Source organism: Ursus arctos, unplaced genomic scaffold, assembly GCF_023065955.2.
Source record: "Ursus arctos isolate Adak ecotype North America unplaced genomic scaffold, UrsArc2.0 scaffold_23, whole genome shotgun sequence".
Classification (NCBI taxonomy): domain Eukaryota; kingdom Metazoa; phylum Chordata; class Mammalia; order Carnivora; family Ursidae; genus Ursus; species Ursus arctos.
The window spans coordinates 32,239,395-32,263,905 of NW_026622908.1; the positions used below are offsets into that span (position 1 = coordinate 32,239,395).

At 40.1% G+C, this 24,511-nt stretch overlaps 1 protein-coding gene across 17 annotated transcripts in view; it reads right to left on the reverse strand.

Moving 5' to 3' along the window:
* The window catches only part of CELF1 (CUGBP Elav-like family member 1), a 69,855-nt gene that overhangs the window by 28,492 nt on the left and 16,852 nt on the right, over positions 1-24,511 (reverse strand). For 4 of the 17 annotated variants that reach the window (XM_057317388.1, XM_057317387.1, XM_057317380.1 and 1 more), the window contains exons 2-3: positions 4,531-4,570; positions 1,076-1,147 (exon numbers count right to left, since the gene is read on the reverse strand). The exons of 2 other annotated variants lie outside the window; for them this stretch is intronic. The gene's annotated coding sequence lies outside the window, so the exon portion shown is untranslated. Of the gene's footprint in view, positions 1-1,075; positions 1,148-4,530; positions 4,571-17,102; positions 17,770-24,242; positions 24,389-24,511 lie in introns of those variants that run through there. 11 more of the 17 variants (XM_048215407.2, XM_048215416.2, XM_044388917.3 and 8 more) reach the window with 7 other exon arrangements.

A 24,511-nucleotide genomic window follows, 5' to 3' on the forward strand; every position in this document is an offset into this window, starting at 1 on the left:
TTTCCCTGGCGAAGCAGTACTAAGTGCACTGTCAGATAAATAGAGTGTCAGATCCATGAAGATAGCAGTGGCTAACAGAGCAGAAGAAACACAAACTTGTTTCACATCCTCCAAACTCCTTTCTGCAAATCAGGTTTTGAGGGGCCCCAAAGCCTAAAACTACCTGAAGCAAAAAAACCAAAAACAAAAGAAAACAGCTAAGGGAAAAAAAAAAAAAAGAAAGCTCACCTCATGTGGTCTGAAAATGTTTTTAGAAAGGAAAACTGGGTTGTTGGCTTTGGTTTAAACTTAGTTTCCATGTGCCAAAGACAGCAATGAGCACACAGTGCTGGGTCCAAACCAACCTCAGCACAGTCACATAAGGAAATGGTTCAGACCATCAGAAGCAGGCCAGAGGCAAGCTGGCTGAAGAACCAGTCACCAAAAACTTAAGGGCTCACACACTACCACCTGCACTGGACCAACCCCGACTTCTCAATGGTGTGGGTGTACTGAGAGCAAAGTGTGCTCCCTAATGGTTCCTCATCAGAGTAAAGGACTTTTTAAAAATCCCTGCTTCAGTGATCTTCATTAGGTGGGATAGGCAAAATCTTACTCTGAATCTTATTTTACCAGAAAATTTAAAAAGCAAAAATTATAATATTCTGCCTTTTGATAAAAGAGTACTAGGAAATAATGTCTTTTCTGTTGTTTGACCTTTCTAGAGAAACAAACAAAAACAACCAGAGTGATAATAATGAGAAAGAAGGGGGGTCCACTAGCAGCAAACACTTGAATATGTAAGGAAGGACAGAGGAATGTAAACTAAGTCTCTTTGTTCTCCGTCCTCCTTTAAACTGATGCTGGTTAGATTAATGAACGCACACATAAAAATTCTATTATGGGTGAGCAGTAGAAATGGATATACTTAGCAGTCAAGGCAGATGTGGTGCTCCCGTTCTCAATTTAGCTTCCCATCCTCCAAACAACAAATGGTGGCATTTCAATATTTAGGCAGTGACTCTAAAACTATATCTCTGAAGGCTCCCAAATTGCGCAGGCCTTCTTTCCATTTTTATCATTAGGATTGCCTTACCTCAAAGATTTCACTTCACTCAAGCTCAGTTCACAACACAGGGTATTTTGAAAAAAGGAAGTTATGTTCAGCCTGTAAAGAGGTAAACAAATGAACTCCTAAACGTATAGGGTTACTTAAAAACAAAAATAACGAAAGGCAACATGTCATTGCATAGGCCTAAGTGTTGTAGCCTAACAGCGCCTGACCCCTGTCTGCATCTGACCATGGAAGGTAGAAACTGTGTCTTCTAATAAACAGGCAAAACCATCCAGAAGTTAGAACTACAACAGCAGCTAACCGTTTTTCTATTTTGTCAGAGACCCTGGCTCCTCTGACCTACTACTTTAGAGACAGAAGCTGCAGCAGCTCTCTTCCACCTACTTAGGGGGACGCTCCACCAGGCTGCAGTGAGAGGAGACTGCAACGGGCACACACAGCACACAGTTCACCAAGTGCTGACTGCCAGGCGGGCAGAGGACAGTAACTGTAGCTGGGACTGGTTAAGTTACTGGTTAGGTTTGTCCTAGTTTCTCCTATGTACCCTGGAGCTGATCACATGCTTCTTCCTATAGGAAGCTATCAGGACCAAGGAGTAACTTCGTGAGGTTGGTCAACAACCAAATTAGGGTTCTGGTTTTTTTTAGTTCAGGGTTCCATTAAAAAGGAATCAACAAATTTTAAGGAATCTCACTGGTTATTATTACGCTTTTACTATTCATTAAAAATATATCTAGTTCCATTTCCATTTTAATCAGAATCACATGTATAACAAGAGAGTACTTAATGGGGAAGACTTTACTGAGCAGCCAGGCACTGCTCAGCGAGCGTATGAAAGGATGCACACTCCTTACAGTAATTTTTTCCAAGCCAAAGGCTGAAAAGCACTGGTTTTAGAGTAAGGTTTTAAAATCCATTTTATGATTTATAAGACAAGACTGCTTTAAAAACTTAAAAGATGGAAATGTAATTACATGAAGGAGGGCGCTTCTCTTTTAGGCAGGTCACGAGAGTCACCTCAGTATAATTAAATTCAACATGCTTGCGGGAAAAGAAAGCACAGAAATTAATCACAAGTCACAATTTTAGAGAAAGATTAAAAAGTCAAGTGATGATAAAAACAATTATTCAAATACAAAAAATGCAGATGTTAAGGGAAAATTAAGAAGTAGAATTAGCAGTTACTCACAGAAAACTGCCCATAAGTTGTTTTTTAAATCTCTTAATCAGAAACACATTCCAGGCTTTTCCCACCAAGAATGCATTAGAAGTAAAGAGATGGAAGGAAAGGTTATAACCAAGGGTCCACTGCAACAGGTTTTCATTTTCCCTCACTCTCTGTTTACCATCTGTCCTCTCACTATGAATTTACATTCATGGTTTCCTCTTCTTTCCCTGATGGTATGTGTTAGTTTTCTTTGCCTTGAATATTCTCTACTTCCTTTCTAAGGGCAGCAATTCAAAAGCTCAATGATGTGAGAGGGTAGGGGCAATCAGCCTGCTGTAACATTAAAAAGCAAAATCATTAAAACTGATCGGTAGATAAGGGAAACCCTCTAAAGAACAGCACACACTGCATTTAGAACATCAGAATGGAATAAACAGTTTAAAAACTGGATTAGAAGAGAAAAATGCCAGAACTCATAGCAGTTGTATTGTCAGAAGAGTGAAAGAGCCAAGAAAAGCATAGTTGAGCAAAAAGGCCCACATGGCACATGCAAACATCAGGCTGCCTATCTTGACTGACAGAACCAGGGAGTTCAATGACAAGTGATGGGATTTGATACTTCTACCCCAATAATCTAAATGTGTTTTAAAGGGCAAAAATGTGAAGTCTGTTTATATGAGCATAGAGGAAATCAGAGCCTACTGCCAAATTATAAGAGAACCTATGTCATTAAAAAGCACCATCAGTCTATGTAAGGAAAAGTGTAATAATCTAGGGAGAAGTTATGACACCTCAGACAGTTAAATGGACTAGATATTTCCTCCCCAAAGCTTCTAGCAGTTAAGTGACAGAAGGGATGTAGAAAAGAAGTAAGCAATTGATACTACTTGAAAATAACCAACCAGACTAACTTAAAATTTTAACTTAAAACCTTTATGGGCTTGAATTTCACTTCAAAAATCGAATACTTCTGGGGCACCTGGGTGGCTCAGTGAAGATTAAGTATCTGACTCTTGGTTTCTGCTCAAGTCATTATCTCCAGGTCCTGGGATCAGCCACATAGGGCTCTGCATTTAGCATGGAGTCCACTTGAGATTCCCTCTTCCTTTCCCCTTGTTCCCCCCCACCACGCTCTCTCTCTCAAATAAATAAATAAATAAATAAACAAATAAACCTTTTTTAAATTTTGTTTCGAATCTACAATCGATGTGAGACAAAAAGCACTAAGTTTAGTCATTGTTGTATTCAAACTGTTTTTTTTTTTTTTTCAAGATTTTATTTATTTATTTGACAGAGAGAGAGACAGCCAGAGAGAGAGGGAACACAAGCAGGGGGAGTGGGAGAGGAAGAAGCAGGCTCATAGCGGAGGAGCCTGATGTGGGGCTCGATCCCATAACGCCGGGATCACGCCCTGAGCCGAAGGCAGACGCTTAACCGCTGTGCCACCCAGGCGCCCCTCAAATTGGTTTGATTATAAAAATTATCACTTACGGTACACTTAGAGGATTATGACAAGGCTGAAGGTAGGAAACCCACCTACCACTTTTTTGAAATCTAAAAAGTTTTACACTTCCTCCCCCTATATCCTTAATCACTACTACCTCCTCCCCCAATCACTGTGAAAGATAAGGACTGGCAGAAAGACACTCTTCTGTGCTTAGTGCTGTCAACAAAAGTATAAACTCAGAGCCTCCCTTGGACTTTCTGAAACTAACTCTGACCTAATAAACTGTCCTGTCAAATGGTGACCACCCTTCAAATCAGGTCATATTTTCAGATCCCAAACTGGTTTGGGAACTTAAGGGTAATTCTTAGTTGGTAACAATATACTATATAAGTTTAAACTTTATTTAAGCTCCAGTGCCAATTAAAAAATCAGTATGTTGAACAAATTCTGGTTCCATGAGGGTAATGTTTGTGTGGAATCCACGAAGTTCTGTCCTCATCCTTATTCTAGTTTACTCGGGGTCTTTCAGGCACAAAGTAGAATGGGGAAAGAAAGTTAGCTGGGTAGCTGCTGTGTGTCTAATACTTGCTACACACACACTCTCTCTCTCTCTATGAGAACAAGGCAGCAGCTAATTCAAGTGGCAGATAAGCCTGCCTTGGGAAACAGCTAAGGAGAAAGAGGTGAGAAAGAACAAGAAAATATTTCTAGCTTCCTAGGAACAGGAAATTACATCCCACAATGTAGGAAAAAAGCCATCACCTTTCTGAATGCAATGTTTTCAAATCTGCACAACAGGCCTCATGCAAGAAGGTTAAAGAGATGACCACAGAGCACACTCATCCAGCAGTTAGCCCATACCTGTGGCTTTACACCTCCCTTTCTGGACTATGTCTTCACTCTAAAAAACCAAGGAAAGAAAAATAAGTGGGCCATGCCTATACTTCTCATAATTCCAGATATGTAGCTTCTGTCCTAAGAAAAGCCCCCTTTTGTCACCGTGGCCGAGAATTAAAACAAAAACAAAAAACCCAAAAACCTCCTCCCTCTCCCATTTCTGAAGTACATAATACCTTAAAATATAAATAGCATTTAATATCTCAAAGTTAACTTAAAAACACCATCAATGTAAAAGATGGGGAAATGAAAATACTGAAAAGTTAATACAGGCTTGTCCCCAAATGTCACAACAAATAGCAAAACAATGATTACAACTTATGAGGTTGAATTTCAGAACATTTAGGTCACCAAAAAAGTCATTTTTAGCATCTACTTTTGGATGAGAAACTATAATAGAGCTAAAAACCTTATAATTCTTTTAGCAATCAAGGATCATGTTGTTAATATGGAAATACCATGCTATTTCCCCAAAGCAACCTTCCTGAATATGTAGGTGCCAGGCATAAAACTCTTCAAAAGCAACCAAGTTCCTGCCTGTGTAAATGCATCTCAGTGGCCCTAGGGCGGTGGTGAACCACTGAAACAACAACAACAACAAAAAAATCAGAAGATGCGGAAGTTAATTGAAGCTAAAAGCAAACAGAGGAACCACAAAACTGATTTGTTTTATTTTTAAACATTATCGAACAATCTTGCAAGTAAAGACTGATTCTATAAAGCTGCCCAAATTTCCACAAACTTTCTTCTACACCCCCTGCCAGATGGACTTCTGTTTGGCCCAGGCTAAAGACAAAGAGTCACTGGAAGTCATCAAGGGTGAAGTCTACTTTGGAAAGTAAGAATTCTGAAAGACAAAGCCAGAACCAGAACTAGGAGACACTACCCTCCACCTGCCCTTCCTGAAGACAAAGATGTTTCTTGCCTAACACAAAATAGGTGCTTATGTACTTGACTCTTCATATGGATCTAATTGGTTTCCAATTCTGCTAATGAAGTAGTAATGCTTCCAATCATTTTAAGGCAAAACAAAAAAACTTCTGAAAGTATTTACTTGGAGCTGCCTACGTCATCAAAAGTTATTAAGAGGAAAGGAACTTAACATTTACTAAGTTCACAGTACCTCACCTAATCCTGTATCATTATCACCATTTAAGGTGGGCACTTCTCTAGGGAATTGGATGTTAAAATAATCTGTATAAGGGATTCTAACCGCAGAGCCCATGGTCTGTCTCTCTTGAGAAATGTGACCACCATCCAGGAGATACAAACTTTTACTGAGACAGTGTGTGGAGAGGGCTCTGGAATAGTGGTTACACCTTGGAGGGTAGAGAGTAAGTTAATTTTCTACTTGTTCATTTTATTCTGGAAGACGTAAAGGGCAAAGAAAAGACCAGAGAGTCATGTTTCCCAAAATGTCGTATGAAATGTGCATGAAACAGTTGAGAAACACTGCTGCTGCATGAAGCTGTGAGACCAGACTCAGACTGCATGCTAGCTAGGGAATCTCCAGGAGCAGAGAGCAAAAAAGAGGCCTGGGATTATTAAGAAGGGCCAATGTATAAGAGTGAAGGACACATATCTAGGTCCTAGAGAACACAGCAGCCCTAATGGGGTTAAGGAAGACCCTAAATGCCTAGCCAAGAGAAAGAGAAAAATGAATTATTTAAAAAACCAAACACATAAGTAAGGTATTAATCATCCTACTTCTAAGTCACCAAAGACTTTTTTTAAAGGAAAATTCACACACACACACACACACACACACACACAGACACACAGGATCAGCACTGTCTTCTTCCACACAGACCCTTGTCACTTAAGCTTAACACACAAGAAGGTATTTTCTTTAAAAGCTTTGCCTTCCCACTTTTGTTTTTCGAACATTTTGTTGCCTGGTCCGTAAGAAAACAGATGCTTTGGAGAGAGAGGAGAACTGAATGGAAACTAAAAGCTCTAGGTTTGCTTTTCACATCTTTCATTTCTGCAGGGAACCAAACAAAATGCATGCGCTCCCTGAGGAAGCCTGAACCATATCTATCCTGTACTTCCTCGGAGCGCCACAGAAGTCTGCTTCTGTTAACGTTATCTCCACCTTTCTCAGCCACCATACTGGGATGTATAAAGGAATATTTTGGAATATATTTTGGAATTTATATGATCTTAACATGTTTCAAAGATGCAACAGTTGAGGGGCGCCTGGGTGGCTCAGTTAAGCGTCTGCCTTCCGCTCAGGTCACGATCCCCGCATTCTGGGATCAAGCCCTGCATCAGGCTCCCTGCTTTGCGGGAAGCCTGCTTCTCCCTCTCCCACTCCCCCTGCCTGTGTTCCCTCTCTCGCTGCCTCTCTCTCCGTCAAATAAATAAATAAAATCTTAAAAAAAAAAAAAAGATGCAACAGCTGAGGCACTTGGCAGGCTCAGTCAGTAAAGCATGCAACTCTTGATCTCGGGGTTGTGAGTTTGAGCCCCCACACTAGGTGTAGAGATCACTTAAAAAAAAAAAAAGATGCAAGAGCTAACGAACAGCATTCCCTCTCTGATACAAAAGCACTCACATCTCCTACACACTTTCCTTAGTATAGGCAAGGTAATGAATTTTTTTTTTTTTTTTTTTACTTCTCAGAGTTTTCTGTTGGCCTACAGAGCCTGTATGTTGAGTAAATGACAAAACACCATCCTTCCCAGAAAGATGACCACTGACTCACTCACCATCAGCACATCTTACAAAGTATGCACTGAATCACAAACTCTAGATACAGGGGCTGGTCCCAAGCACAGTAATGCTCAATGACCTACATTAAGGCCTGAACTCATGACCTTGGCCTCATGAGTTCGACTCACCAACTCTTACTAACAACTGTTAGTAAATGCCCTCGATACTTTGAAAAAGTGTAAGGCAGGGAGCTAATGAAGAACTCTAACAACTATCCAGATTAGAGACTTTCAAATGTTTTTGAAGGCAGAAGTGCTTCTCCCCTAAACATAAAAGTGAAGCTGTTCAGGTTGAAGACAGAGGAGGGCAAGGCAGGCCCCACCTTTTGCCTTTCCTGCGCTCAGCGTAACCCCAGGTCTCCTGGTAGATGTGAAAATAGGCCTGGACAATTCAAAACAATAGATAATTCACCAATTTTATTATTTTATTGAGTTGAACAGATTTTTCTATCTTTAGAATCCAATAGGTTATCAGAAATCAAGAAATTTCCAAAGCCATCAATGGTAATAAATATGTGCATCCTTGAGATGACAGAATACAGTATTTAAAATTTATAAACTTTGCAGTGCCTGACTGGCTTAGCTGGTAGAGACGACGCAACTCTTGATCTCTGGTTCAAGCCCCACAATTAGCGTAGAGCTTACTTAAAAAAAAAAAAAATGTAAACCTTATCACAACATGAAGTAGGGACAAATGTCCAGACATTTATAAAACAGCCATAATTTTAAGAGCTAACATTTTTTGAACACTTACTCTATGCCATGTAGTGTTCTGGGTGCCTATCTCCATTTACAGATGAGAAAAGACACAAATGAAGTAAGTCTCAAGATCACATAAATCCAGGCAATGACGAAGTTGGAATATATTGTCAAGCAGTTCGACCCTTGAGTGAAAAGCTGACGCAGGTTAAAACTGTCCACAAGGAAGATCACGCACACAAACCACAGAAAAGACTGTTTAAATATGGAGGACCATAAGTTGACTCAGAGTCTGACCATTTTTCTAAGGCAAATCTAAGTAGGTAAACACCCAAAGATTCAACCGTTACAAGAGAAATACGATTAAGGGTAGTGAAAACCTACTGCCATTAATCAGTAGATGTGTGACTCTGGGCAAGCTCATCAGTATTTCGAAATGTCAGCTTCCTCACCTGTAAAATTAGAGGACTTAACTACATACCGCCAAAGGAACCAAATGGATGCCCAGAATACAACACCAAGCCACTGTACAAATTTCTAAATGGAAGAGGAAAGAAACAACAGAAATTACTTACGAAAACTGTGCTCTTTTAAAAACTGTTACCTTTTAGACTGCTTTGCAATACTCTTGCTTCTTTCTTTTTCCTATTAAATGGTGGATTCAATAAAAAGTTTGGGCTTAGTGCATTGGGAATCTGCATGTCCTCTCGCCCATATATCCTAGAAAGCCAAGTAACCAATAAAAAGATCAAATGGGAAGATTTCCTGACTAGCCAAGCTCATCATGATGCGAAACTGCACGAGGGCCTCATGCTAAAATCCAGAGTTTGCCTAATACTCCAATCCACCTACCTTCCTTAGGAACCTGTAGCAGGGGAACAACTGCCACCAGATTCTCATCTAGGATCATGGGAACATGCATCACGACTAGCTGTAGGTAGAATCTAACGTTAAATGAAATAAAATGTGCGAGAGCACTCAGCAACAAAGAGGTGGACCTAAGACAATGACTGTAGAGAAATCAAACTGTTTCCCTCGTCTGTAACACTGAGGTGGTTAGGTGGATTAAAGAGATACACTGGAGCATACAGTAGATTCCCTGCTAGTCACTCATTCTCAGAGCATCTCCTTCCATCGTAATTTTGCTTGATGTTGAACAGTCCAGGTCCTGCACTACATCAGGCTTAGTTCTGGCCTAAGTTAGCAAGGATAACACATAACACTTCCTCTGTGGGGTCTACAAAAATCTTTTTTCCCCCTTTTGACACTTGTTTTGTGGATACCATTTCCGTGATTCAGGCTTAGGTGTGGTGCTTCTGACTCTTTATTGATGGAGTTATCAATGTGTGCTCCTTTTCCTGACCCTAGTAGAGAAATTTATAAACAGATCTCAATCTCAACTCCTTCTCCAATGGCCAGTATGCACTTCCTAGTGGTAACAATTTTTTTCCAGCTTTAAGAAATTATGGTCAGGGGCGCCTGGGTGGCTCAGTCAGTTAAGCGTCTGCCTTCAGCTGAGATCATGATCCCAGGGTCCTGGGATGGAGTACCAAACAGGGCTCCCTGCTCAGCAGGGAGTCTGCTTCTCCCTCTACCTGCCACTCCCCCGCTTGTGTGTGCACACATGAGCTCTCTCTCAGGCAAATAAATAAATAAAATCTTTAAAAAAAATTTGTGGTAAAAAACACGTACATAAAAGTTACCATCTCATTTTTAGGTGTACAGTTCAGTATTAGTTTTATTGTGCAACGCAGCAACAATTTTAAAATTTTTCCTTTTTCATCAAGATTCTTGAACTGGGGGGCACCTGGCTGGCTCAGTTGGTAGATCATGCGACTCTTGAGTAAACTGGAGTCACACATTGGATGTAGAGATTACTTAAAAAAAAAAAAAAAAAAAAAAAAAAAGACTGGGAGGGACCCTCACATCTCTTTAAAGCCCACACATGGACTCTGGGGAAGAGGGAGTAGGTCTATGAACCCTGTGATATTTTTTTGCTAACCTGCATGAAGATGGACACATGAGGTTTCCTAAAGAGAGAATCCACAGCATTCATCAGATTCTCTAAGGCCCTTACAATTACTGTTACAATGTTCCCTTCTGACTCTCCTTGCAGCAAGGTAACAAAACAGTATGTTAAAGACCAGATCTGATGCCATTTGCATGCCCCTGAGTGAGTCACTTTTTTTCTGGGCCTCAGTTTCCTGATCTATAAAACTACAAGATGGTACTAGATTAATCCAGACTATCACTAAATCATCTAAAAGCTTAATTCTATTTTCTCCAAACTGATTTCAAACAGCTCTAGTTCTAGTTCAGTCCTTACCACATGTGAGATACACCTGGGAGAAACTATGTGTAAACCTCATTTCTAAATTTTTGTTAATGAAAAAGATTTCAAATGCTACCATTTTGAGAACAAGGAACGAGTCCTTCCTTCTCTTTTCTATTTATATATCTTCAGGGTACCTGGAATAAAGATGACACATACTAGGGACGCCTGGGTGGTTCAGCTGGTTAAGCGTCTGCCTTTGGCTCAGGTCACGAGCCCAGCACTGGGCTTCTTGCTCAGCTGGGGGACTGCTGCTCCCTCTCCCTCTGCCTGATGCTGCCTCTGCTTATGCTTTCTCTCTCACAAATAAATAAAATCTTACAAAAAAAAAAAAAAAAAAGATGACATATCTCTAGACCTTCAACTGTTGAAATGAGTTCCCTAGCTTATCTGCTCTAATTTATAAATTTTACACTAACATATTCTTAAACTGAGATAGCTACACATAAATATTTGCAATTTTCAGTAAAAAGTCTTCTTTAGCCCACTTTAAATTGTGGCATTTGGGTAAAAACAACACTGTGAGCAGTCCTTTGTTAACAGAAGTAATATTTACTAAGTATTTATTCTCCCTTAACTTTTCTATTTCCTCAATTAAAGTTTTTTTATCTATTTATTCATTTTTACATAAAACCACATTTTGGTTCATTCCCTACCAGGCTTTTTTCTATGCACACATACTCAAATACAGACAATCATTATCAAATTACAGATCATACTGTATATACCACTGCACAACATACTTTTCTCACTTAACAATTATAAACATTTTCTTGTGAACAGCCCATATTTAAGAATCAAGAGTCACAACTGGCCTTAACTAACTTTGCCAACAGCATCCTTACCTTTATGTCACAACCAATAAATGTAAAACCTATTTCATAAAGCCAACATAATCATTAAATCCTCTGACACTCTTCACTTTAGTTGGGTACACTAAAGGTGGATGGGGATGGATGAGTTGGGCTATTGGTTCTTCCTTTCCCTGATCTGCCATCTCTAGGTGCCTGGGTGGTGCAGTTGGTTAAGCATCCTACTCTTGCTTTCGGCTCAGGTCGTGGTCTCAAGGTCGTGGTCTTAGGGTCGTGGGATCGAGCCCCATGTCAGTCTTCTCACTGGGTAGTCTGCTTGGGACTCTCTCACCTCTGCCCCCAGCGCCTGCGTGGCTCAGTTAAGCGTCCTGACCCTTGGTTTTGGCTTAGGTCTTGAGGCTCAAGTCATGATCTCCTAGGGTCAAGATCTCCTAGGATCAAGCCTGGTGCTGGGCTCCACGCTCTCAGCAGGGAGTCTGCTTCTCTCCCTCTGCCCCTTGCCCCACTCATGTGCTCACTCACTCCCTAACACAAAGCTTAAAAAAAATAAAATAAAATAGATAAATCCTTTTAAAAAAATCCTGATCAGCCATCTCATCATCTGTTTAGTTATCTTTCCATATGCCTATATACATATCCAAATAAGAAGCATCCCATTTTGGAGGTGGTCAGGTGAGGCATATAGGGAATGCAAAATATATTCTTAAAAATCTCTGTTCCTGGGGCACCTCAGTGGCTCAGTCAGTTAGGTGTCCGACTCTTGGTGTCAGCTCAGGTCTTGGTCTCAGAGTCATGAGTTCAAGCCCTGCACTGGGCTCTGCACTGGGTATGGAGCCCACTAACAACAACAAAAAATCTCTGTTCCTACATCATCCCAAAATACCTATAACCTCAAAGTAATTCTCAAATCCCCATTAAGTATTCCCCTTCTCTTCCCCACACAGCTCTCTATTGGGGGGTGGAGTGGGGTGTAGGAATCTCATTCTGCCTTTAGCTCCTCCTGTTTCCTTGGCAGCACTGTCAGTACTGGGCAACAAATTGCTGGATGTAGCAGCAGCAATTTACATATGGTAGTCAAGCTAGCCTGCAGCTTTCCTTGGGCAGAACTGCTAACTCTTCCATATATCTTTCTCGTTTGAACCCCAGGCATATCAATGTTAAATATTTGCCTAGTGGCTTCTACCTTCAAAGACACAGGGAACCATACACACAGAAGTCAGAGGCAGCAAAAATTCCCCACTGTGTGCAGAAGTAGGGGCTCTACAAACACAGACGGGGCCTAGCTACAAGGACTGAGACCCTGGACAAAGCACCTAATCCAAACACAAGGGTTCAGTCATTCTACTTTCCCATAATATTCATGTATCACTTGCTCAAACTTGGCATGTTCTAAGACCACCAGTTCCGCCTTAGTTTCCCTGCCCTGCCATAAGGCCAAATCTGTCTCATCTAGTGAGTCACTACTGCTCCTCTCTCCAAATGCATTTTGATTTCAGCCCACTTGTGCGGCTCATCAGGGCTGCACCATATGTTAGTACCATGTAGGCAGAATGTGACTAATTTTTTTTTCTAAAACACTGTCAGAGTTACTTTTAAAATTACCTTATAATCTTGATGTCTCTAAAGATTCATTTCTATAATGCATAACCTTCTGGAAATGACTTCATAATTATTTTTCTGAGGACTCAGAGATTCTTCAGGATTTTCACTCCCATTTTTCAGACAAGGGAACCAAAGTGAAGAGCACAGATTAAGTGACCCAAGTTCCACCACCAGCCAGGGAAGCTTGTACTTTCTGGAGTCACAGCACTCTATTTGGTAAAATAAGTCAGTTTGCAAAATGTTTTTTTTATGGGGGGGGGTGTTCAAAATATTACTTTGCTTTTATTTTCTGAGGTGATTATTAAATTTCAGATATCACAACTACTTGCAAATAATTCTGATGACCAAATGGTCTCATGATATCCATCTAAGTTGTTTTAAGAGAGGCCGGAATGAGCCACAGACCACAAATGTTTTTCTAATTGGCAGAGATCATAAATGGGTGAAACTAAACATTCTCAGAGTAAGAGAGATATTGGACTTCCCTACTCTGGGCAATCTGCCTCTTCTCTGACAATAACAATTGCTGGATTTGATAATTAAACTTATCCAAAGAAGGTTTCTTAAATTTTCCATTTCAGGTCATACATGTTCATTCAAGTAACTGGGGTGATAGTCTGTCATTGCATTAAGATCTTTCTGTCCACTAATAACACTCTTCAGTGGATAATACCATCGCAAAATATAAAAAAAGATCTCAAGTATCTTATCAATACTGAAAACTGCACATGCCCTTTCAATCCAGCTATTCCAATTCTAGAAATACAGCTTTCAAATACACTTGTATCTGATGTACACAAAGTATGCAAAGGGGCATTAATGAGACATTGTTTAAAATAGCAAAAACCGGAAACACACATGTCCATCAGCTGGGTGCTAGTTAAATAAATTATAGTATAACACTGAGATGGAATGCTGCAGCTATTAAAGAGACGAAAGCAATTGCAATACACTACACTAAGGACTGATCGAGATTATAAGTCTATAATAAGAAAAGAATTACGCATGGCTTGTATAGGAACAAAACAGGTCTGTAAGGATAAAGAAGAAACTGTTAACAAGGCTGCAGAAGTGGAATATTGGCTGAACTGTCTGAATATGGATGTTACCTATTACACACACACACACACACACACACACACACACACTGTTAAAGAAAACTTGAAATTATGAGGGACAAGGTAAAGAAAAATCCGAACTCAAGCTCCATTCCAGAACAAGCACTTTGTTTTGCATTTTTTCCTGTCTTGCCTGAAACTTTTGTGTGGAAACAGCCATTGTCCAGGTGAAGCAGCATCCACACCTCATGTGAGTTGGGTAAGGGCATTACACCATCTGAAATTATCCCAGCAACTCCACTGATGTTCACACAGCTTGGACTGCAAACCTTATGGCTGGCCTATTTACAAAGTTTGGAGCTATTTTCAATCACTCAGCTGTATATCTATGTGTACGTTTTCTTCAATCAACCTTTCCTGCCAGGCAGAGCGCAACATTAGCTGGCTTCCAGTAAGGAAGGCAAGGGACAGGGTGAGATAATATGTCAAAACAAGTTCTATAAATACAGCTTTTGGCCTAGTATCTCAAAAAGGAATCAAAACAGCTTCAAGTTTAAATAGAAAAATCCTACAGTCCTGCAATATCTTACTTGAAGACTCTAGAGAACAGAAGAGGCCAGGGATCTGGAATCTTGTTTCTCACACCATATCTTGTCTCTCTCTCCCCCTAATCTCTGAGGGAGGTTAAGATCGAATTGCAGGTATCATTCCAAGTCAGCCTCTCCCCTAATCTTACCCCCACACTACCTAACACATCAATATCATTTCACTGAGCTCACTCCACCTCTTAAGCAAACATGCCCAATACACACGACATACAACAGCCCCTCCACAGTACCTAGCATCTAACTTCTATCATCTCCAAAACCCTTGACCAAGCAGCCAAGAACCCTGCCTGTACCATCTGCCCCAACCTCACCCCAAACACATGGGCACTCAAGCAGGATGCTTCCATATGGTCTTGTCTCAGGAAGTTTATCTTGTTTTGTTGAATACCAGGAAACTTTATTTCATCTTTCTGTTCTTAATATCATAATCCTACAAAACAACTTCTTTGTGGAGATGCTTTCTGAGACAGTTAGGTTGTAAGCCAGAAAGTACAAAACTTACACCTTTGCTTCAGCCAATCAGGAAGTATGTTTGGCATAGCTTGATTTATCCCAAAGGATACACAGCCCTGGGGCAAATTCTAAATATCTCCTTAATACTGTCACTTTTTTAAAAAGTGACTTCAATTATCATGCTTTCATCACTCTTGAACTGTGCTCCTCACATTTAAATACCTATTTATATGATCTCCTTCACCTCCTTCAAACACTTAAAAAAAAAAAAAAATCCCACTGTTCCACAAAATTAAACTTGTCAGTACTTTCACTTCATTTTTACAAAAACAAGCTCTTTATAAATTGGGAACTCTATCAATCAAAAATGCATACAGAAAACACCCCCTATATATTCAGAACTAGAGAGGTCACAAAAAAAGCCCAATACCTGTCCTTAACGAGTTTTTAGTCTTGTTCAGAAGACAGGACCTACACACAAAAAAGAACAAGAAACAAAAAGCATAGGACAGCATACATCCAAGGAAAAACACATATGCCAAGGGAAAATCTGCCATCAATTTGAGAGACTAAAACATCTCAGGAGAGCTGATTCCTATTTCCCTAACTCAAATTTTTGTGCTATTCAAGCACACCGTCTAGGAAAGAGTAACATTTCTGCTATCCTCCACTGAAATTACTCACTCCGTTACCCTGTTACACTCACACAGATCACAGTTAATGGATGAGGCAAAACCTGCCCACTCCACCCTTCTCATACTCCTCCTATCAAGACATCTGATAATGTATAGTGCAGGTAACAAGAGTTAAAGAAGCTAAAGTTAATTGTTTCCAATATCTTCAGTAAACAGGCAGGCACTAGCAGAGATAAACTAGTAATTCTGGGGATACTCCATGAACTTGTTATTTGCCTTGCAGCGTTTTATCATCAATAAATGAGTTAGTTGATGGCGAGCTGCAAAACCAAAGTCATAATCATCTTCGTAAGGAAATTCTAAAATTAAGATGGGCTAGACTATTTCATAACTCCAAATATTCCATATATGTTAAAATTAATAGACAAGTATTACCTTATAACATTCCCTATCCTCAGACACTGGAGTCACACCACCACCACTTTCTAATCCCAATTTTGCTGCTTGCTAGCCAGGTAACTAGGGACAAATTGTTTAACTTTGTCATACCTGTTTCCTCACCTGGAAAATGGCTGTATAACAGTACCCTATAGGGTGTTTGTTAGAATTAACAGATTTATATACATAAAGCATTTAGAACAGTGCCCGGCACACACAAAGTGCTCAATAAACACTTGCTGTCATTCACAGGCACTAAAGTTGGTGTCTGTGGTAAAAAGGATGAGTCCCAAGAGTTTTATTCTTTGACAAAATGATTTTATCTTTACCTAATGGAGTACCTAAGATTCTACAGAAATATTTCTTATTAAAATGTGGGGTGTTGGAACGCCCGGGTGGCTTAGTCAGTTAAGCGTCTGACTCTTGCTCACAGCTCAGGTCTTGATCTCGAGGTGGTGAGTTCAAGCCCCACATTGGGCTCCATGCTGGGGGCGGAGCCTCCTTAAAAAAACAAAAGGTGGGGGAATAGATAAGAAAGCAATGACTGGCTGACCCATCTTCAACCTCCAACTAGGCCTATTAGCAACCAGTGTTAAGTATAACCTTCATTAGGAAATACTGAACCACTTGTTCTAACCGCATTTACTTATTTATTTGTAAGCATTTATTAGCCCCCTCATACAAAAAAAAATTGTGGACCCTTTCAAAATGCATACAACGAAAAAAATATAAATAAAATGAGACCAGGGAAATTACATATACATATATTTTTTTAAATATCAAAAACAAAAGGAAAGCAGGAATTGAGACGTGCTAGCCAGTGTCCTTTACCCAGGTTGAGCTGTAAAATCAAAGAGCTGCCACTGATTTTAATCTCCAATGACAGCCCCTACAGAGGGTGTACAGTGATTCATAGTATAAATGGGAAAACATTAGGACAGTAAAATGAGACAGGCACTAAGAGTTGCCAAGAAGGGGAGGGTGAAGCCAATTTAAAGCCACACTCTACAGAATTTTAGAAAATCATTAAGTATGCAGGACCCACCAGAGACTCAGCACCCGGTCTCAAACTCTAAACAAACACATACACCCAAAGCCAACAATGGACAAGTCACTGAACAGATTCCAAAGTGATTCAAAGCCAGAATCTATCAGCAAATAGTCACACGAACTCTCCAACCATACCACACAGCCACAGGAAAAAGCTGCCTCAGTGAACTGTGTTTCTCCAGCATTTAAACTCCTTTTCTCCCTTCATCAGCCACAGCAACAAATATGTGCAGAGAACTGTCTCATCCTTACTCAGCTGACAAGTTCTATTCCCAACTCTGCATGCGTATGACTCATGGGGGGGGAGGGGAGTAAAAGGAAAGTGTAAAACAAAGAAACAAACTTGAATTTAGACTGAAGTTGATCAAAAGTGCGGAATTCATTTCTGCCTAATTAGAATATCTCATAACAAACCAAGAAAATGATCCTTTAAAAATAGAGTAACAAACCCAATACTCTTTGAAAATAGCCTGAAATCTGGCTACATGTCACATCCCCTACTATTCCTTAAATAGACATGACACCAAAAAACATTACAAGCCCTCTATAAGGCCACACTTCACAAAGCACTCTGAATCCGCGCAACACAGTATGGGGCGCTCGCTGCAAAGCCCAAAACAAGAGGGCACTTCCCACAGTTCCTTTCCCAGCAAAGGGCTAGGTTAAGAGACTTAGCCCTTACTACACCCTCTTCCAAAAAGATGTATACAAAATCATTTAAGGAGGTAGAGGTGTCTCAGTCTTTTCTACCCAGACTTTGTATCAGGAAATTTGTGTGCCAAACAAGGAATTCATTTCCACCCCTAAGAACTGATCTTTGTAACCAGTAAAAAATAAAAGGGAAAAAAAAAAAAAACACTTTTTTTTTTTTTTAAGATTGTATTCATTTATTTGACAGAAAGAGAGACAGCCAGCGAGAGAGGGAACACAAGCAGGGGGAGTAGGAGAGGAAGAAGCAGGCTACCAGCCGAGGAGCCTGATGCGGGGCTCGAACCCAGAACGCTGGGATCACGCCCTGAGCCATAGGCAGACACTTAACGACTGCGCCACCCAGGTGCCCCAAAAAACTACTAATTCTTAAAAAAGATCAGTTTCTAAGAGAACCCAAAGACCATTTCTGACCCTGTATTTACCAGTTTGGCTTTCCTCCCTAAAACATATTTGGTTTAAATATGTTTGCCTCCTTGCCCCATCCCCAAGATTCTGAAACATTCTCTACAATTTATAACTGATAAAACAGAAAAGACAAACGGATCACCTCTTTCACTTGAAAACCTCAGTCCTCCACAGAAATGTACACAGACAGACAGACGGACGCACGCAAGAACACAAACTGCAAGCCCTGCTCAGGCCTGAGCCAGTATGGGTGCACAGGGCAGCCCCAGCGCCTAGCTAGTGGGCTGCCCCTGCTGCTGCTGCTGTACAAATATAGAAAGCTGAAAAGTGGAGCAGCAGCTTCAGCAGAACAGATTCTGCTCCGAGCTCAGAGAGGGAGGAGCAGGGACCCGAACAGCTTTACCCATACATGGTTGCTGAAAGGGGGCCATTAGTAAAAGCCCAATTATCTCACACACATGCATTCTGTTCACATGCTCCAGACAAAAACCAGAAACACACACAGGCTGGTACTTGAAGAAGGGATTGAGAGATTCTATTTCAGTCAAGGAACTTCCCAATAATCTCAGTCACTTACACCAAGAATCCCCCAGCCACGGGAACAGAAAAGACAGTGTGAAAACTTTACTAGGTCAGATTCTCACCAGATCAGCAGTAGCCGTGAGGCTTAATTTATCATTTAAATTATGAAACTGAACATGGAAAAAAAGGGTTATTCCCCATTTGTGTGAACAACCCTAACCTTCACTGGCCCTTTGCTGTTTTCAGAATCAAGATCTCATTCCAACTCTAAGACTATGTTTTGGGGTCCCTTTGGGGGGGAGGCAGCAGATGACACAACTTAAACTCTGATGTAATTTTTAAAAAATATTTATTTATTTATTTTAGAGGGGGGAGGTGCAGAGGGAGAGACTCAAGCAGACTCCCTTACGGGGCATGGAACCCAATGCAGGGCTAGATCGCATGACCCCAAGATCATGACCTGAACCAAAATCATGAGTCAAACACTCAACCGACTGAGCCACCCACGTGCCCCTCTGATGTAATTTTAAAAACATAATTTCCCAAGATGCTGGTTTATATAACTGGAAGCCAAATATTTATTTTCCAAAAATTGCTTTGAACAATTCATTCAGATTTATCTCAATGTAAAGTGTATGAAAAGCTCAATTTCTGGCCAGAGTGAGCTCTCCCAAGATTTAAAAAAATACATGGCTGGGGCGCCTGGGTGGCACAGCGGTTAAGCGCCTGCCTTCGGCTCAGGGCGTGATCCCGGCGTTCTGGGATCGAGCCCCACATCAGGCTCCTCTGCTATGAGCCTGCTTCTTCCTCTCCCACTCCCCCTGCTTGTGTTCCCTCTCTCGCTAGCTGTCTCTATCTCTGTCAAATAAATAAATAAAATCTTTAAAAAAAAAAAAAATACATGGCTGATTGGATCCATGATTCCATACTTTAGCTCGTAGTGAATCAACTGAGTATTTACCATGCACTGTCTATATTCAGTATTACAGAGGTTAAACAACAATCGTAATCACTGACTCCCAACACTTACTATCTAGTTCTGAGGTAAGACTAACCCATGAGATAGTAAGGGCTGATAGCATCTGACTAGTGCTAAAGTGTGGGGTACCAACTATAAACGCTATACAAATTAAGAAAAAGACAGGACAGACAGACCTAGATCTTCCTCCACAGGCCCCACCTACCAGCACTCACTAAGGGCACCCATCATTATCTTAAACATGAGGCTATAATATTTGAACTGTATGATTTCTAAGGTCCCTCCATTCCTGAAATTCTTTGAGTCTGTAATTTAAAAATGTAAAGTTAAAAAAAAATGTATAGTTTTTGCCGACTTCAGAGAAAATATATTCTAAAAAAAGAAAAATGAATTCAGACCATAACTCAGCATCCACTCTAACATCTCTCATATCACACTTTCAGGAAACATATTCTTCTATCTCAGAAATCTCTGCCTAGCCTTTTGAGGGAATTTTACACCACCTTTAAAAGAAGGAGAAAAAAAAGGGGTGCCTGGGTGGCTCAGTCAGTTAAAAGTCCGACTCTTGATTTTGGCTCAGGTCATGATCTCAGGGCCATGAGACTGAGCCCTGCGTCGGGCTACACACTGGGCATGGAGCCTGCTTAAGATGATATTCTCTCTCCCCCCCCGCCCCTTGACTCCCCACCCCCCCAAAAGAAAAAAAATGTTGATGCTGATATACTCTGAGATCTTTGATTACAAAATACTGCCAGTCAGTCAGCCATGAAGGAGAGCTCCAGAGAACAGAGCCCTGCCTAGTTCCTTCCCCATCACTGAACTGTCTGATAATATATGTGTGCATGAGCCCAAGCTTATGGGGAATAAATACAAAAATTCACTAGGGAACCCCCCAGTAAGGCACTTTCCCCGAAACTTAAAACTCTTCACATTCTCAAGATAAAACATATCCACCATAATTACCTGCTCTAATATATTTTGTCAGCAAACTAACCATTTGGAATTTTGACATTTTTTCTTTTCCCCTTGTAGGTAATGTAGTAATGATGAGCAAAGAAAGCTAAATGATAGTAAACTTCTCAATCCCACTACCTAGATCTCCTAGTGCAAGGCAGAGCCTTGTCCACACCGTCTGATAAACTGAAAAAGAGAAGAACACATCAGGATTCCAGCAGTAGATGCACTTTTCATGTCCAACAAAACACAGACATGCAAGCATTCAACATTTTATTAAAAATCTCTTAATTGCATATAGTGGTTTATAGAGATTTAGTGTTTCTTTTCTTTCTTTCTCTCTCTCTCTTTCTTTCTTTCTTTCAATTTTATTTATTTGACAGAGAGAGAGAGACAGTCAGCGAGAGAGGGAACACAGCAGGGGGAGTGGGAGAGGAAGAAGCAGGATCCCTGGGATCATGCCCTGAGCCAAAGGCAGACACTTAACAACTCAGCCATCCAGGCGCCCCAGATATAGTTTTTCTGAGCAGCCTGTTTTGATTTCCCAAAAAGTAACTTATTGTGAATTAATATGCTACTTTTTGGATAAGAGCACAACTTCAATTATCTATTACGTACTTTACCGAGGTTACTTATGTGAAGGCAACTAGGTAAAAATAAAGAACACGATGCAAAAGACCACAACTGTATATACCAAGGATGATTACAGTACAACCTCAAAATGGCTATAAACACCTATTGTGTGGCCTTGGGCTACTAATTTCTTCCTCATTTCCCATTTCCTCAAATGAAAAATAGTACCACACCAGTACAGCAGTCCATATCTAAGGATTCAGAATTCACAGATAGTTCATGGATATTCCATAAACTCCCTTATATTATGTGCAAAATTTTACATATATATGTAGATTGTATTTATATATAGTTGAACCTTGAACATGGGTTTGAACTGCACAGATCCACTTGCTTGATTTTGATACAGCATAGTACTATAAATGTATCTTCTCTTCCTTATGATTTTCTTAGTAACATTTTTTCTGCAGTTTAGTTTATTTATTGTAAGAATTGAGTATGTAATACATATACAAAATATGTGTTAACTTTATGTTATCAGTAAGGCTTCCTAGTCAATAATAGGCTATTAGTAAAGTTTCTGGAACATCAAAAGTTGTAAGCGGGTTTTCTACTATGCCGGGTCAGCACATTCCTAATCCCTGCATTGTTCAAGGGTCAACTGTACTTATTTATTTATAAGGGAAATAGGTCCGTAACTTTTGACGAGATTTTCAAAAGGGGGTCCATGATCCAAAACAGATTTACAGATTTAAGACTAAACAATATACGGTCTGTTCCACCTAAAACATCCTTTTATCTCCTCTCGTACTTCCTGGTCCAAAAAAAGGGAGTCCTCATGACTAAACCCAGTCAAGAATAAACAAGTTACCCTGGCCAAAAATTACACAAAATAACGTATTCCAATTCAAACTAAACCTGAATTGTTTTTAGATGACAGACTAATATTACAATACTTATAAAAAAAAAAAAAAGGATTTCAAGCAAGTTACCACTATAGCTCATCTCAGGAGGCTCACATGAGACCAGAATTCCTCAGGTGTGTTAGGGATATCCCACTATATAGTTCGAACCCCTCTTACCAGCTGCACTTTTTTAAAAGGTAAAGCCTCCAGTTTCCTACTTCCAATTCTATCCTGTAGCAAAGAAAGTAATAGGAGACAAGTACAGAGGGAAAAAAACTAGAGCATGGAAGACTGCAGTGAAGAAGACTGATAATAGGCAATCAAAGAAGCTACCCATCCTGTTAGCAAGAGGCAATATGTGAGAATGGCCGCTGCCTAATATCTCAACTTGTAAAAAGTATATTAGACAAAAGAAGAAATTAGCCTCCCTCTAAGACAATAAGGGAAAAATGTGTGTCTGTTGCTGAACAATTTAAGCCTAAAATTTTTAGGTTCTCATGGCAACGTAAGTCATCACACTGCACATACTGTATATAAAGCACATATTTAGAGGCTTAACTAGTAAACTCAAAATGTGACATATGTGCAATGTGGGCGACTACATTATTCTGGGAACTTTAACTTTAAAATCTTCCAACTTTATTCTGCAGCCCCAGAGATGATATAATAGAGTCAACTATGCAGAAGGTGCAAGCTCAAGAAGAGGTACAAAGAACATAAATAGAAGCAAAGAGATAAAAGACAAGAAAATTCAGGCTATCGGAAAAAGTTTCTGAACATGACTCCCCTACTGTGAATCAACCTGTAAACGGAGGCTTAAAAAACAAGATTGCTAGTGAGGACATATATCAAGATAGCATTTGGGACACTCTTTTATGTGGGCCCAGACAAAAGAGGACATGGTCATAGACCAGACAGACTGCTTGGTAAATATGGCACTGACTGAAAGGCCCCCTGGAAAGACTGGGGTTCTCTTTCTCTCTCTTTTCTAGGAGCTCATGGACTATGGCTGCTTAGCATTAAGAAGTAATTTTCTGGGGCACCTGGGTGGATCAGTTGGTTGAGCGCCAGACTCGATTCTGGCTCAGATCATGATTTCAGGGTCATGAGATGAGCCCTCACACAGAGCTCCGTGCTCAGTGGGGAGTCTGAGATTCTCTTTCTCCCTCTCCCTTGCATTCTCTCTCTCTCTCAAATAAATAAGTAAATCTTAAAAAAAAAAATTATGAAGTAATTATCAGAGCCAAAAGGATGGCTGTGGGGCATTAGAGTTGGGAGAGAGTGACTTGATTTTTAAAAAGGGGGGTGGGAGGAGATGACAATCTTTAATGTCACATCATGTCTCACAGGGAACCAAATAAAGCTGTAACATGCAGTTTTCTGATCTATTAAATGACCCCTGAGAGGGATACCTGCACCTATCTGCCAATAGGAACTTTATTATGATCCATGCATTTCTTTTGGAAGACTTGAGGATGCTATGAATGCTACCTACCTTAAAATCTGATTTCCATGTCACTTCTGTTACGGGTAAATTACTCCCACTTTTTGATAGGAAAACAGGTGAACAGTTTAGTTAAGGTACACAAAAAATATCTTACATCAGGGCAGTTAATAGATGTGCCTACTTTCCTAACTCTTCCACCCAAGAACTTCTAGAATGAGATACTGAATTTACATCACTGATTTAATAGTTAAAAATTATATTACCACATGAAAAGGTGTGGCTACAAATAAATTATTACTGTTATGAGACTGGGCCTCAACAAGCATTCTAGAAAAGTACAGGAAAAGAGCACAGTATCTGTAGTGTGGACGGGCAGCCTCGCACTGTCCTACCACTTAATAGCTGCATGCCCCAAATAAGTTACTCTCCTCAGTGAGGTTACTAACACCTCAAATTTCCTTGTCTGCCAAATGGTAAGGATACAACCATCTCTCTCTTCTTCCATCCCACCCCTGTCTCCGTCTCTCTCCTCCCTCCCCCATCAATGTGAAGTCTAACAACTTCTTTCATTACACTACAATTTGGCATATTTTCTAATCAAGAAAAACTTCGCAAATGAACTTTTATGCAAAAATTCACTGGTCAAATTAGGAGCCACAACAACTAAGTAATAAATATGTTTTAGAATAAAAAGGAAAAGGGCACGGGGGATAAAGCTAGCATTAGAGAGTTCTTTCGGAGCCAGGCCATACCTACTAATGACTAAAATATTTGATTACCTTAATTACCTTGGCTGCACAACAAGTGCTGGTGGTCATGAAATTCCAGAATATTAAAAACTCAGCCACATTTTCATTATAGCATTCTCTACTGTGTTGAAGTCAAGACAGCAAAAGACTGCCAACAGCATTTTCACTTTAATTTTCTGGTAAGACAAAAAGAAAAGTTAATCTTGGAGCCAAATTCTCCATTTTTAGGTATGGTAAATTCTTCGAGGAAAAAATATCTGTGTTATAAGAAACTGAAAACATTTCTGTATATCTTAGAA